We start from the raw sequence: 14,659 nt of genomic DNA, 5'->3' as shown, positions 1-14,659 counted from the left end.
TAGCATGAAAATGTTGTTCCAGGTTCAACATTGCAAGTGACCAATCACATTGTTGTGATGTTATTCTTTTGCGCGCCAAGCCATTCGTGCATTTATGAAATTCCAATGTTGCAAGGACAATATCAATTCTGCTTACTGTTTATTAAAGGGTCAGGGCCAGGGTCCGTTGATTGGCGGAGAGAGGCGGTTTCTCGCAGCTTAAGTACAGTTTTTTGTTTTACGGCGGTTTTTCCTGAAGTCGCAAAAGTATGACGTCACAACATTCTGATTGGTCACTTGCAATGTTGATCCTGGAACAACATTTACTATGATGATCTGGGAACAACACCAACTGTTCTCACTGTTCTCACTATGAGAAGAGCTTTTTGGATAGTAAGGATATATCTTTACTTTTTCCTTTTTTTTATTGTATTTAAGCAGAAGCTCAAGTAAGCCACCCGAGTCTTAATTTTTTGACAACTTTTGACTTCTTACATTTTAAAACAAAGATCTTTACTTCCTGGTCCCTATGCTTTTAGAACCAGTTCTTCAATGCGTTTAAGGTGAGTTGTTACACATTTCCCATCACTGTGCCTTCTGGACATCAAACCAATATGAACCTAAATGAATTTACGTCATTTCATTCAGTTATAACACCTGACAAAAATTGTGTCTTTGCACAGTTCATGGATGCTGTTTGCTAACTAAGCTAGCTGGGGTTAGTTAATAGCGCACTTAGCATTCCATAATCTTGTTTAGACATTTCTATGCTTCTGACTCAAATCCAAACTGCAATAGGTGACAGCAGGGGCCAACCGTGCTGTAGAGCCTTTGCCCCGCCCCCTAACTTTTATGTCCTTAAAATCAGTTTATACCTAAAAATAGTTTTTGTCTTCTTAGAACAGATAATGATACAATAAATAGTTTTAAAATGTTTTTGTGGATATTTTGTTGACTCTATAGGGCATAGGTGTCAAACTCTGGCCCGCGGGCCAAATTTGGCCCGCAGCCTAATTACATTTGGCCCGCGAAGCCATACCAAATTACTATTAGAGCTGGCCTACTGGTATTATACAGCTAATATATATATTGTTTAGTATTAAGTTTTGCTTGTTCCATATTCAGTTTTCCAGCAAAAATTATTTGAGTCCATAAGAAGAGATTCATTCTTAAATCTGGAGGAAGATTTTTTTTTTCAATAAATATTAATGTTAGCCCGCGACTTTGTTCCAGTTTTGAATTTTGGCCCACTGTGTATTTGAGTTTGACACCCCTGCTATAGGGGATTTTCACATACTTCACTGAAGAGGTATATGCCACCCTGCTTGGACCTCTTGCCCCTCCTTTGCCTGTTCATAAAAAAATTTCTTGACCTGCCAGTGGGTGACAGTATAATGGTTGCAAGGTTTATACACACTCTGGCTCCAACACTTTAAGTGTTTAAACAGGTGCGATTTAAGCAAATTCATCATTTGCTTCTCATAAAGGGAATAATTAGCCATGTAAAAAGCATCTTTGATCGCTCTCAAATATTTTACAGTGCTGTTTTCCCCAATGCATGGTGTAAATCAAAGTTATTTTATCACTCTGCTTAAAGAAACGTGAGCTAAATTTGGAGATAGGTAACCAAGATGGTGAATACAGAAACACAGCAGTTGAAACATGCGTCTCTGTTGTTTATATGCATGTTTGTGTGCACGTGGTTGTGCAGAATCATGCCTTCACTTCAATCAAGAGTGTGTGGCATATCCCTTTACACAGTCCTCCCAGCCAGAGCTGAGTGTGGTGAACGTGACGCATCAATTATAGATAGTCAGTAATGCACACTTTGCCTGGGTGCATTCCCAAGTGGCACCATTAAAGATGAGAATATTCTGGGCTTCATTCACGGCAACATCAATTAATTACTGTGGTGTTCCCTTAAATTCTGACTACCTCTCTTCAAAGTTTCCCTCCAATCCCTGTGAGTTTTTAAGAGTGCTGCCCAGAATATATAAGCAGGCTTCATGCTGGAGAGTTACCTCGTTATCTCATTCCTCTGCTGACACATCCTTGGTGATGGATAGATGAACTTGCTGATCGTTTCTTGCATCTACTCACTTCTAATCTGTTATCTAAATGCTTGTATCTTAACATATTCTCATATTTCCATCCAATTAGGTTCTTTTCTGTTCGTGCATCTTACATCAGTAGTAATGGGAATAAGTAATTATAGTAGTAATAAGAAAAAATGTACAATTTTAACAGCACATCTGAGTTTTACTATATGATAAAGAAACGCTGCTCTATTTAATGAAAGAAATCTGTCAGCACAGCGGTTTGGTTCTGGTAGCTCATTGCCCGTCCTGTTTTTACTCCAGGGTGACTGAGTAGCAGCTTGAAGGAGAAATTAAATGAAGAAACTGCAGCTTAAATTTTAACTTTGCAATATTTACCCAAATTATGTGCAAAAATAAGTTCTCTTTTCTGTTCCTCGTTTTTACGTACCTTAATAGTGGGGCAAAAGCAGTGTTTTTGTTTTTCAGCTCATTTGTCTACTCCCTCTGCTTCCCCTGCTGTGGCAGCCTTTGCTCCTTCCTCTACCACCTCCTGTCCAACCTCCTCTCTCTCTCCAAATCTCCACTTTCCCCTTATGACTCATTTATCTCTGACTCGCTCACTTTTTGTCTATTACTGCCTCTGTGGGTTTGAACTCCTTTTGAAATACTCTAGCAGGCCATTGATAAGCCACAATTTGATATTTTCCAGCTTCGGCCCTTTTAGGACTTGCCATTTTTTGCCTACAGCTTCAATGATGTATTTCCATAATATCAAAGCTTTTTATAAAGAGTAACACTGCTGGTCCATGCTATAGAGCTCTGCATGGATGAGGTATAATTTAAGGGCAATCATGACGTTAGCATCACCCTGGGTCACTTGACAAAAATAGGATTTTTCTTTTTGGACTGCCAAAGGAAACAGGCGATGTGGGAAATAAACATCAGGATACTTAAATGCATTCACCTGCCACTTTATTAGGTTGGCCCATCTTTTACTTTCAGAATTGCTTCAAATCTTCATGGGACAGATTCAACAAAGTGCTGGAACATTCCTTCAGAGCTTGTTGTCCATGATGACACAGCATCACTCAGTTTCTGCACATTTGTCAGCTGCACATCCGTGAAGTGAAGCTCCCATTCCACCATATCCCAAAGGTGCTCTGTAAAATAGAAAAAAATGATGGCTGTGGGGCCATTTGAGTACAGTGAACTCACCGTTGTGTTCATGAAACCAGTTTGAGATGATTTGAGCTTTGCGACATAGTGTACTATCCTGCTGTCATAAGACGGGTTCCCCTTGTGTCACAAAGGGATGGACATGGACAGTCAGACGTGTTCTTGTAATAGCCGAGAAACTAAAGAGAACGACGTCTCCAAGTTTTATCTTTGCTTCCTTATACAACTACTGTGTGCTGTGCTGCGAATTCTGGTATTGATCCTATTCCAAGCAAATACAGGGCCTGTGTTGCTGATGCCTATACCAATACCATTTTAACTTGTAAAAGCAGCTTATGTAGGGAAGCGCAGTGTGTCATTTGCAAAATTCTGAACTTTTTCATGACCACTAATCCACTGTTAATTTGGACTTTTGGACTAATTTGGCTTAAACTGAGTAAGAAAAATGTGTATGTAAAATATGTAGCAGCACAAAATTGGACATATTAACATAACTTGATGAAAATGAGACTAAAATAATTTTAAAGTTATTTTTGGATTTTACAATGCATTCCTCCATCTGTTGGTAGAATTGGACAATATGGCCTCAAGTAGGGCCTCACATAAATACACACCATGCTCTTGAGGTCCCATGCTGTCTCCAGATTGTCACTGTTGCTCGGCAGAAGTTAATCTTGCCCTTTAGCTGATTGCTATCTGTTCATTTGGTTTATTTAACTTGACCAAAGGATTTTCCAGGTGAACAGCTTAACAATACGCACACACAACATGGATCAGATAAAAACCAGAGGATCTCTGTCTTTGCCAGTCAATACTAAGCAGTTTTCTATGGCAACCATTCTCAAACCCAGCCTGAGCAACGCCCTGTGGGTCCTTGTAGCCTTTAGTTGTGGTACTCTTACATACACATGATGATCCTCTGATACTCTTAACACGTGTTAAGAATATTTAAACATCTGGATTAACTATAAAAGAAGAAATGCATTAGATAATAAACGGGGTCAAGAAGATGAGCTCGTTTCCATTTAAAGCTCACTTGAAAGGACAGGAGAGGTTGTACAGTGGAAGCTGCTTTTAGCATCAATGCTCAGCTCTGACAGACATCTTTATATCACTAGATATTACTTGGGAATAATTCATCCCACATTCCTCCCAGGAACCTGGTAGGACACCCTTCCAGCAGATGAGGCCCAGATTTGAAGTGGATACCAGCAGGGAGACATTTTAATGAATTAATATGCATTGGCCCAATTAGCCTCTGCACTGCAATAATTATCGCACACACGCACACACATTCACGCGCTGGAAATCGGGACATCCCATCGCGCAGCTCTGACAACCCAAAAGGATTTGTGGGACTTATTTTAAGCTGGGAGAGGTCAAATGTGTCCGATTTGTTCTCTCTGCACATTAATTAGCTGGAATTCGCTTGCGTAAAGAATGTGATGTGACAGATGAGCGGTCTGATAACTAATTCTTCCAATCTCGCCCCTGGGGATGTGAGGGCAAGGGGGTGGCACGTTGTTAGAAAGCAAAACATAGTTTGTTTTCAACATGTAATTATCATAATCAGCTTATGTTCATGCTTCGAGTGTCAGTTAAGTGTTTTTTCCTTTACTGAATTTTAAATCCTTTATTATTTCATGTAAGATTAAGGAAACGGAAAGTGAAACCGTGTAGCTGTGTGGACACAAAAAACAAGTGGATCGCTTCATCACTCATAACGTGGTCAGAAAATATACCGATGTTCTGCACACATCAGTATTCTAGTCTAGATGACAAGTGACAAATACAAAGACATTTAGCTTTATAGCATCTTATAGTTAATAGCTACATAATGCTTTCACTGCCCACAAACTTTACTCTTTACACCCGTGTGTTAAAAAGGCTCATTATATGACCATCGCCATTTTAGCGAGAGGCAGTTCTGTCTGAGAAAGCAAACGGATACCTCATGTTTTTATGGTAAAAATCCACTATTACTTTTTACGGTTTTTAACATATAAGGACATAATTTGAAAATTTCAAATCTTTGACATGTCTTAAAATCGGGTAAATATAATCTCAGATATAAAACAGCACAGCATATTACATCAGCGGTGCCCAACCTTTTTTGCACCACGGACCGGTTTATGTCCGACAATACTTTCACGGACCAGCCTTTAAAGTGTTGCGCATAAAAACAACAAAATAAAACCAGTACCAGTACCAAATAAAAGACAATCTATTCATAACACACGGGAAAAGACACAGGGAAACCAATTTAGCGATAAAAATAATGATAAAAACCCTGAAAACCATGAATTTCACACCTGAGCATCAACTCTCGCGGCTCAGTACTAAACGACTCTCTGTGGCTTGGGAGTTGGGGAGCGCTGTATTACACCCTGTGGTCATTTATTTAAAAGCTAGAGCAAAATGCAGAAGCAATATGTGGAAACCGAACTTTAGCAGCAATAACTTTGAAGCAATGTGAAGTAATCATTTTCTATATGCATGCATCAATGACTGCAATGTGCCCAGGTACTGTGCCTGCAGAAGAAGCCCAAAGCATCACCGCTCCACCACCGTGCACACCTCGGGTGCCCATTCTGATATGCTGTGTTTGGTCATCCTTTGATATCCTCTGAGGAGGCACCATCTGGTGGACATTTGATTGAATACACATTTAAGGCACTTTAGCAATGATTTTACTTTTTATACCTTAGAAAGTATTTGCTGTTTATTGAACAAAATCAGACATGTGCAAAAATAGTCATGGAAATTTTTGAAATATATTTTTTGTCTTTAGATAAACTACAAACAGGTTTAGACTTGCATTTTTCTTATTAATTTAAGTTTTTGAAATCTTTATTGTTAAAGACACTCGTGCACACACTCATGGGTAAACTGGCTTTACTGGTTTTAACTTCTAAACCAAGTGTCATTTTCGAGTAGAGCCACTGAGGGTGATTTCCTGGCGAATAAACAAACGACTAGCTTGGTATCTGCTTCAATAATACATTATAGAATAGCTCAGTATACAGTAACCTGTGGCAGAGGAGGGTGGTGTTAAAACATTTATGATTTGGAGAACAGAGGTGGTGTCAGAAAGAAAATAAACAAAGGGGAGAGATGTACGCATACAACCAGGAGGTGAGGATGGAGTAATAGACGGGAAATATCTGTGTGATTCAAAGCAAACTTGACAGGGAGGAGTCGGGGGGCTACGACTCGACAGGATGACTGGCCTTTGGCATCTCACACACTTTAATTAAAACAGATTGGCGAGGGAGAGCGAGAGGGAGAGACAACGAGAGGAGGGAACTGTTACCATGGAATCAAAGTTTGGGTATACTGAGATGTTAAGATTTCATCTTGTAGAGGGAGAAGCCTGTACAGCTGCTCCTACTGTATTTTCTTTGACTCATAATTTTGATTTAAAGTGTAAGAAACATTGTGATAATTCAGTCACAGACAGCATTATGGGTTGAACTGTGTGTGCGTCCCATCATCTGACGACAGTATGCATGTGTTTACATGTTCGCCTATGTGCATATTTCAGATCGTTATGGTCACGACTTTGTGAACATGGGTATGTGTGTGTGCACATCTGAAGTAAAAGGTGTGTGCTACTGTTGCGTGCCATCTGAGGCTGACCACAGCGGTGTTTGGCAGAGACTCCTCACCCCCCTGTAGATCCTTCGAGGGAGTGCTGGGAGCAGTTCATCACTCACACAGGATGGGGGTGATTACTTGGCTACTGTATTCTGGGTTCTGGATCTAAATATAGCAGCGCTGTTTCACTGGGGCAGGGCCAGGCTGTCAGGATGATGATGATGAAGGCATGTGGTCATCATTGATTTAGCAGCAGGGGCAAGGCAGCTTATTAACATTTATGCAGTGATAGTTTTACATACACACAGCTACATACAGTCACAACTGCTTTGGTAAGTTAGTGAGAAACTCGAGATTTGAATTTCAACTTTATTTGTGCTGAATTTACGTTCCTTTATTTCAGGTACTTGCAAAACAATGTTTATTTCCATGAAAGTAAAACTCACTTTGTGGTCTATGATATTTTAAAATACCATGGAATTGTACTCACAAACATGTATTATGAGGACATTGTTTAACTGGTTTAGTTTTGGTCATACACTGTCAGTCTATGCATAGATTATACAGTAACTCTTGACTGCTTGCCTAGAACTAGCTTTCTGTCTAGGCAGGTTCAAAAATATAATTATCTGTATAATTTCCATTTTGTTTTTAATTAGACCCAGAAAAACAACAATCCTCAGCAGTTTTGGGAGGTACCAACTGGTCAAACTACTGTTACTTTACTTCAAGTGTAGAAAGATGCAACTTAGTTATTACAACCAGTCCTATAGGGACATATTAGTTTCATCATCATAATGAAGCTCTAGTCGCAGACTACTACAACTAGTTTGTATTTATTTTAAATTTTGCACTGAGATCAGCTCTCAAATGCCTCAACAGTAATTGGCTGAGGCAGCAGTTTTCCCAGGGGCAAATGTTGGTAACATGACAGCAGCAAACCTGGGAACAGTGTTTCATTGAGCTAAACATTAAATGACAGCTTACACACAGTAATGTATGTGGTGATCAGTGTGAATGCTAGTATCCTGATGTACACCAGGTATAATGCTCATCATTTTTGTTTATCATTGCAGTTTAGTTGCAGTATGCTTAAAAAAGCATAATCAAAGGTCTGTGGACTGTCAAAAGTTGTAATCGAGACAATAGTTTTTGAATGTATTTCACTTATGGTATCCTCATGTTGGTTATAGAGGAAATTTCATTCATAGGTTCCCAAATAGATATAGTGCTTTTCTACTCTACTCACTATACACAGTCAAAGAGCTGCACGTGGGGCTGCAAGGTGTCAACGCGTTAGCGTGGTTGGCTCGTTAACGCGTTAGCGCCGTGGGGATTTCCTAATGGGGATTTGCCGCGTTAATGCGGTTATGATATTAACATCATATTAATGCTGACAGCATATATGTGTGTGTATGTGTGTGTATATAGGATAGAGAGATGGGCTGTTCATTCAGAGAACCTGGGTTACAATGTAACCAACTATTCAATACAGGTTTTAAGCACTGATATGCAGTGTGAAATGATGTGTACTATGTACAGATGCAATTGACATAAGCATTTCTTTTCAATAGAGCTGGTAGAACAGCTCCTTCAACAAGCCACAAGGGCCGCTAGTGGTACAGCAGAATAAGTGCTGGTATGCTGCTGAAAGCTCCACTTCTCTCTGTTTGAAGGGCCATCGAGGGAATCATTCCCACAGGCCATGGGATGAGTGAGGTTTTCACCCGGGTTTGTGTGATCTGTTGCTGGAGTACTCATGCAGATGGAATAAAAGAGGTTAAATGATCAAGGCTGTTACCAGGTAGAGTTGGAAAAATGTCTGATGGTTCTCCTAAAGGACAGTCACCATCTGTCGTGAAAATCAGGCTCTGGAAAACACCTCTGCAGTGGGTCTGAACAAACTGTGTTTGCTGTGTTGATGTCTGACATCTTCCACACCTCATTTATGGTCTTATTCATTATATGTTAAAAAAAAGGGGTTCAAATGCTCAATCCCAGTCACACCATTTGCAACAAGATCCTATTTAAATTGCTCTAGACGATCCATAATACTGATCAAAAAAACAATGATATCCTCTTTAGTTCTCAATTACCTGAACATCATATTGCACAAGCATTACACATGATCTATAATGCCATAAGTAATATACTGCATATGAGTAAGATGGTTAACACTTTGCCACAGAAAAAGAAGGAAATTATAGTATAAATCCAGAAATGTTATGATATAAATCTATGCAAAGATTACATCAACACAAGCAGTTGCCTCAGGAAGTATACCAAGATTCCAATTTCCCCTCATGTTGAGGTGGCGTATACAGTGCTTTACCAAGAGGGATAGAAATATTCAGAATGCAGAGGTTGTGTCTGTTTTATTTAGATGTTTTCAAATAAAAAAAAAAACACAAATAAAAAATGTAAGAAATGGAGTAAACAGACAGTGTTTACTGTTGGTAACAGTACTAATAAAGGGAAAAGTCTGATGATGTTGTGGGATCTAAGAGAGGTCCCGATGATCTTCTCTGCAGTCCTCACCACTCTCTTCTTCTCTGAGGCCCTGGGGCTGCCAAACCAGATGGAGATACAGCTGGTCAGCACGCTTTCAACGGTGCCTCGGCAGAAAGTGGTGAGGTTGGGAGGGGGAAGGTGTGCTATCTTCACCCAGTGCAGCAAGTGCAGATACTGTTGAGCCCATTTAACCAGTATTGATGCATTAATTCACCAGTCCAGTCTGTTAGTTATATGTACCCTTAGAGGTTTGATGCTTCTGACTACCTCCACAGCACAGTTGGAGGTAGTCAGTGATGAGTGGGGAATGACTTGGCGGTTTTTGTCGGAAGACGATGATCATTTCCTTGGTCTTCTTGATGCTCAGAATCATATTGTTGACACTGCACCACTCCACCAATCACTTCACCTCCTCTCTACAGGACAGGTTGTTGTTGTCCCTAATGAGACCCACCACTGTTGTGTGATGCAGTGCTGCAGTCATGTGTCAGCGGCGTGAACATTGCAATCAGGACAGAGCTCTGTGATGGAGAGTTAGAGTCACAAAGTGTGAAACCCAATAGATCTTTGACATTTAAATAAATCTTTTTGTCTTGCATTGCTTGTGGCTGGCAGCTGATCTCTAACAGACACTCCAGGCTTGTAGGTAACACTCTAATTCATTAACAACCTCGTCAGCTATTTCAAGAATGAGACTCAAGGTACACAATGCCAAGTTGAAAACATTTCACACAAGTCAAGTTGCCTGAAATTCACAGAATTTATAGAACATGTGAAAATTTTGTGATATATATATCATTGTCGGGACGATAAATTTCTTATATTGGGATATGAGATTTTGGTCATATTGCACAGCCCTAATTTAAACATGCGAAGCGGAGGCTGATTGGCTCATAGAAGGTGGGTTAGAAGATAGTTGGACTAGATTAATGACATTAGTATTGAGACTGATAGCGTGGGAAAGCGATAGACATGAAAACAGAAAAGCAGCCGAACACCCAGGAAAGCAGGCAGATAAGCGATTACGGATCTTCCTCATTGAATGTACGCCTAACCTCATCAGTGAAACTTAGCAGTCCCTACCTGTAAGTTGAGGTCGAAGTTTAACTTAGGACCTGTTCACTTTGCATTGCTAACGGCTATTTTCTATTGTGTCCCTAAATTTCAGTGATACATGGTGACGCTACATTGTTCGTCTTTAGCTAAAGAGCTATTTAAACACCACATGATCCTGGAGGTAAAAATTGAATTTACATTTCCCAAAGAAAATGCTATGGACTTGACTGCCATTCCCATTGAACATGATCAAATGAGAGCAAAAAAGAGCTAAGGCATGAATTGTTGATAAAACGAAACATACAGTGTACAGTTTAAATCAGATAACATTTGAATTTGAATGCTCTGGTGCCAACTTTGGTTAAAAACTTCAGTGTCAACTCATTTAAAATTCTGATTTATCTCAGCTGATCTCTTTGTCACGACAAGCACAGACAAACAAAATTATATAAGGTATATGGGTATGATGAAAATAAAATTCTCAGGAATGTTTTTCTTCTCTCTTGTATCATTCAATTGTGGTGGTAGCTTTCATTTTTAGCTACCATCCAGCTATATCATCCAAGCTAGACAGTCATACTTTGGTAGATTTCTTTGTGGAATCCGTCGTGTGGATTCATTTCAATCCACCTGGCCGCTGGTGCTGTCTGATTTAAACTGCTTTAAACTTTCTCTGTTTTAACAGTAGTGTGACATGGAGCAGAAATGAGCACAGAAATTAGTAAATGATATAAAAAACTAAAATTGGAAGCCATTATTGCTTGCTCCGTCCTAACAGGCCACCATGATGTTCGATTATGTAAATACCCACGCCTGCCTGTGTTCTCGGCATCTTGTTTGCAGTAGGATCACTACCGCTCTGAGATTTTGGATGACCACTTTGTGCATGTACGGAAACATAAAAACTTTATTGATCCGAGTAAAGACATGTCTCAGCTCTACAAGCCTGCGCCGTGCATTTAAAACATACTGGACCCTACTGATCAATATGCTCATCCAGGACAAACACCAACATCGACTCCCTTTTTGTCAGAAGATGTGTTCAGAACTAAAGGGTCAGATCCCAAAAGGTGTGAATTTGTTGAGCTGTTTGTTTTCACAAAAAGCGAATGCGGGGTTGAAGGAGAAGCACTTAAGACTTGCCACAGATGCTTGTTATTTTTGCAGTAGCTCCCATTGTGAGAAAAAAAAATCCAGTCTGCTCTGTGGTTTGACCTGTAATTGGACTGGTAGTATAAACTCTGGCTTCTCTTGCAAGCACAGCTGTTCTCTCTTCCCTTGTCTCCTGAAGTGGAGTTGAGAAGTGTGGTTTCCTTTTTTATTAGCAAAAAACATTGCATTAAACACCCACCCCATGTAACGTCAATGATGGAGGCAACCAGCGCTTGTTCAGTTCAATTCACTTCTACTTATATAGCACCAATGCACAACAACAGTCCACTCAGGGCGATTTAAATTGTTAGGTAAAAGTAAAACAATGTCAGAGTGTGTTAATGAGGCTGCACAAAAGCTGTAGCTGTCTCGAGACTATAATTAATGAGCCACACTCAGGACAACAAACTCCAGTCTTAAAGGTTCTCGGGAAACTGGAGTGAATTACCTCTGAATAAAGTTAATTTCATTTTGGTGCTTTCACTTCTGTACATAGTACAATTAGGGGTGTGGATGAACAGGGACATGTAGCACAGATGTGTTCAAACAAAATGAATTTCTTGACAATTAACAGCTAATTAATTGCTAAATGCTTCTCTATGTTTCCACTGTGTTTACCAGCTGATCTCTGACTGTGTCTTTGTGGTATATTTTCCTGTTTCAGTTCAGCTAGCCAAACAATGAAGAACCGCTTACCACTTAAGAGAGTAAAGGTGGACAGTATATCATTATTTTTTAAAATAAAACTCATTGCTGCAGTCAGGGGCAGATTAAAAGTGATTGTTTTTTAGGTTTAGTCCCCTTTTTTTTCCACTGAGTTATTGGTTCTGTTGGCTAGCTAGCTAACATAAGCTAATGTAAGTCGACTAGCCAACCAGCCAACCCAGTGACGTCATGTTCTGTACTCGATGGCACTAAACATGCTCTAAAAACTGCAACTTGAAACACTTGTAGACATAGACGGTGTTAAATCCAGAGGTGGGACCAAGTCATTGTTTTGCAAGTCTCAAGTAAGTCTCAAGTCTTTATCCTCAAGTCTCAAGTCAAGTCTCAAGTAATGTCAGGCAAGTCAGAGTCGAGTCTCAAGTCACTGGTGTAAAAGTCCGAGTAAAGTCACAAGTCTGAAATTTGAATTTCAAGTCCTTTCGAGTCTTTAAAAAAAAAAAACGAAAAAAGCATGTTGCAGTTATGCTAAATGTAAATATTAGACCATGTAATTTTTAAATCTGTGTTTTTCTCAACACATGACAAAATAGTGAACTTAGAAAATATACACAAATTGTGAAATTGCACCTCTTTAAAATGCAGCTCAATTAAACCTAGCTCCAAGAATAATTTTCACCGACAGTTCTGAGATAAGCTGCATGTTATTCTTGGATGCGGTTGTAGGACCGGCTTTAAAATCGCATGACAAAAATATCATACACATTAAAAAAAACTGCATCACCAACGTAGCCTGGACAACATTTGCTAGTTAGATGAAGTCAGCTATCTCATCGTAGCATATTTATATGCATATTTATAATCATACGGTTCTTGGAGTGAGTGCATACACTCATGAAGTTTAGTAACTTCGGTCACTGCAACAAGCCCAGGTACAGTTTACCGACGGATGGGTGCAGGACCTTGAAATGCACCGTGTAGAACGTAAAGACCATCGTACGTATCATAAGTTTACCAGTCTCACAAATTGTCGTCATAAATACACATTCGTTAACAGTTTATTAATAGGACCTTTGAGCTCAACGGTAATTAATTAGCTAGTGGAAATAATTTCTGGTAGCATTACAGAAATGTAGCAGTGACAATAATACTGTATGCTGTAATCGTACTGGGCAATTAGTGATACAAAAAACTGTTTTATCCTGTGAATAAAAGTATATGTTTTTGTCAATGTACCATAATAACAGAAGCGAAACGCAATATTGTGTCAGGACAATTCACTATTTATGCACAATAAACAAAGGAGCATAGCGCGACAATTTCTGTTCAGCGCCAGACTTGCTTGTAACCTATATCACCAATTATGTTATGAAAATGACGTATTAACTACTAAAAAACACTGACCTTCGTGTAAATGCTTGGAGCAGACTAACCTGTGAGCTGGAGTGTTCTGGGACGTTATATTTGTCTTTGAATGGCTGCAATCCAGGCCATCCGTCGCCTCTTTGTTACTTCGGAAACATGGCTGAACAATTTCTCTTCAACGACGTAATCCGATAACAACCGATCTCTTTACCCGTCGGCTTCCCGTGGCTGTCATGCGACCGGCTATTGCAGTTAATAATACAACAGCTTCTTGCCATTTTTGTGTTTCTTTTTATCGCTGTGTGACTGATTTCAATTGAAAGCCTGCGTGCGCTAGTACCTCTTGCCACGAGTTCCCAGAATCCTTTGCGGTTCTACCCGTGAATGACGTCACATTTTCAATCTCTATATAATATGCATGTTAAATTTTATATTTGGGGTGAAATATCAAGTCTTTTCAAGTAAACCGGTTCAAGTCCAATTCAAGTCCCAGGTCATTGGTGTAAAAGTCCAAGTCAAGTCACAAGTCTTAGAACATTTTTTCAAGTCAAGTCTAAAGTCATAAAATTAATGACTCGAGTCTGACTCGAGTCCAAGTCATGTGACTCGAGTCCACACCTCTGGTTAAATCTATGACCTTTCATAATGGCGCAGGGCACCATTATGAAAGTTAGTCTCTATGAATGTAGTATTTCATGTCCAATTTAAGTATCAGTATCAGTTAGTATCAGTATTTGAATGAGAAGCTGATAATGCATCCTATGTAGAGTGATGCTTAGGAGACTGACAATAATGCTACCAGAGATAATAATCCTCTGAAGGTGGAACTTGGCTTGTAGTGGTGGTTACACAGAGGGAGGTCTATGCTCACTTTCTTAAATTGCTTCACCATCCATCTGTGCATTTATGCATCCATTTTATATCACTTATCCTAATGTAGAAATAGAAAATGGATAGATGGATGAATAGACTCATTGAATTTTTAGGCATATTGTGAACCAGAACTCAGTACATTATGTGTCCACATGTTTTTTTCTGAAGTCAAAACCACTGAGAAAGAATGTTTGGATCAGCAATCATAAAAGTCTGCCTAAAGGGTAACTTGTGTGAGTAAATCAAAA

The sequence above is a fragment of the Haplochromis burtoni genome, unplaced genomic scaffold (genome assembly GCF_018398535.1).
Source record: "Haplochromis burtoni strain Fernald_Lab_line unplaced genomic scaffold, NCSU_Asbu1 Contig_340, whole genome shotgun sequence".
Lineage (NCBI taxonomy): Eukaryota > Metazoa > Chordata > Actinopteri > Cichliformes > Cichlidae > Haplochromis > Haplochromis burtoni.
Note: the sequence above shows the minus strand (reverse complement) of the source record.